This window comes from Pinus tabuliformis, chromosome 2_2, assembly GCF_031772625.1.
Source record: "Pinus tabuliformis cultivar Carrire ecotype Pingquan chromosome 2_2, CPIR1, whole genome shotgun sequence".
Lineage (NCBI taxonomy): Eukaryota > Viridiplantae > Streptophyta > Pinopsida > Pinales > Pinaceae > Pinus > Pinus tabuliformis.
This window is the reverse complement of record NC_142300.1, coordinates 909,761,285-909,763,110: the sequence shown is the minus strand read 5'-3', so window position 1 is coordinate 909,763,110 and position 1,826 is coordinate 909,761,285.

The following is a 1,826-nucleotide window of genomic DNA, read 5'->3' as shown; positions in this document are numbered from 1 at the left end:
TGAATTCATCTCGAATTCTGACTACCAAAAATATTTTGAAACATTGAAAGAAAATATTTCTAAAGCACCCATTTTAAGAGGACCAAATTGGAAGCTACCTTTTCACATTTCAATTGATCCCTCAGATACAACTTAGGAGTTCTATTAGGACAAAAATATTTAACTCCTTATTCTATTTGCTACACAAGAAAAAAATTTGACTCCTGTAGAGTTAAATTACACTGTAACAGAAAATGAATTTTTAGTCGTTGTGCATGCCATCAATAAATTCATATATTATATAACTTGATATGAAACCTTCATTCACATAGATCATTATGAAATTAGATATTTAATGAATAAATCAATTACTAATGGCATAATTACAATTATTTTTACTATAAGAATTTAATATTACTATTTGGATAGACCTGGAAAACAAAACCAATTGTTGATTTTCTATCTAGAATCCAAAATGATGATAATGATGTTCTTGTAGAAGATAATTTTCTTGATGAATATCTTTTTGCAGTATCTATTAAATATCCTTGGTTTGTAGATATTGCTAATTATATGGCTACAGGGAATTTACCATCATACTTGTCTCCTTGAGAGAAAAGGAATGTTATTCAAACTAGTGCATCTTATTCATGGATAAATAAATAATTGTACGAGACAGGACATGTCATAATCATTCAAATATGTGTTAGAGAGGATTAAGTACCAGAGATATTAAAGGTTTTTCACGCTGAACTATGTGGAGGACATTTCTCTGATAAAAACACTACTTATAAAGTCATTCTCTTAGGATATTATTGGCCTTCTCTTTTTAAGGATGCCAAGAAATATTTTAAGAGATGTGAAAATTTTCAAAGAATGGGGAAACCTATTCCTTTGGATGAAATTCCTCTGCAATCTCATGTACTTATTTAACCTTTTAATAAATGGGCTTCGTGTTTTGTTTGTCCAATCAATCCACTGTCATGACAAAAAAGGTACATTCTTGTTTGTATAGATTATGTCACAAAATAGGTAGAAGCTAAAGCACTTTATTTTGTGAATGAAAATGTTGTAGTTTCATTTATTTTTTAGGATATTTTCACTCATTTTTGTGTCCCAAGGGAAATTGTGAGAGATCAAGGCACTCAATTTACATCCAAGTTTGTACAAAATATAATGGAGGATTAAAAAATCAAACATAGGAAGTCAAATCCATATCATCCACAAGCCAATGGACAAGTTGAATCTACCAATAAAGTAATTGAAGCAATTGTTACCAAGACCGTGCATCTACACAGAAGGGATTGGGCAAAAAAGCTTCCAGAAGCTTTATGGGCATATCATACCACATAGAGAAATACAATAGGAAACACTCCTTATGAACTTGTTTATGGGAAGCAAGTCTTGTTTTCTATTGAGTTCCAAATTAATACTTTTATAACAATAGCCAAGTTGGGTCTTGATATATCAGAAGCCCAAAAACAAAGAATGGAGTAATAGAATGAACTTGATGAGATACGATAGGATGCTATTCATAGAACCAATATAGACCAACAAAAAAGATCCAGGTGGCATGATAAGTTTATAAAAGAAATAAAATTTTAGCCTAGTGATTGGGCATTTCTTTTTTATTCAAAATTTAATGATTTTCAAGGAAAAATTCAAACTGATTGGCTTGGTTCTGATGAGATCGAAATTGTCTTTGATAATGGAGCAGTCAGAATTAGAACCATTGATGAAGAGAAAGTAACCTTCCTTGTAAATGGTCATAGATTACAAATATATCATAAACCATAAATAAGGGAAGAATTCATAAGAAAACTACAAGATAATCTTCATTTTAAGTT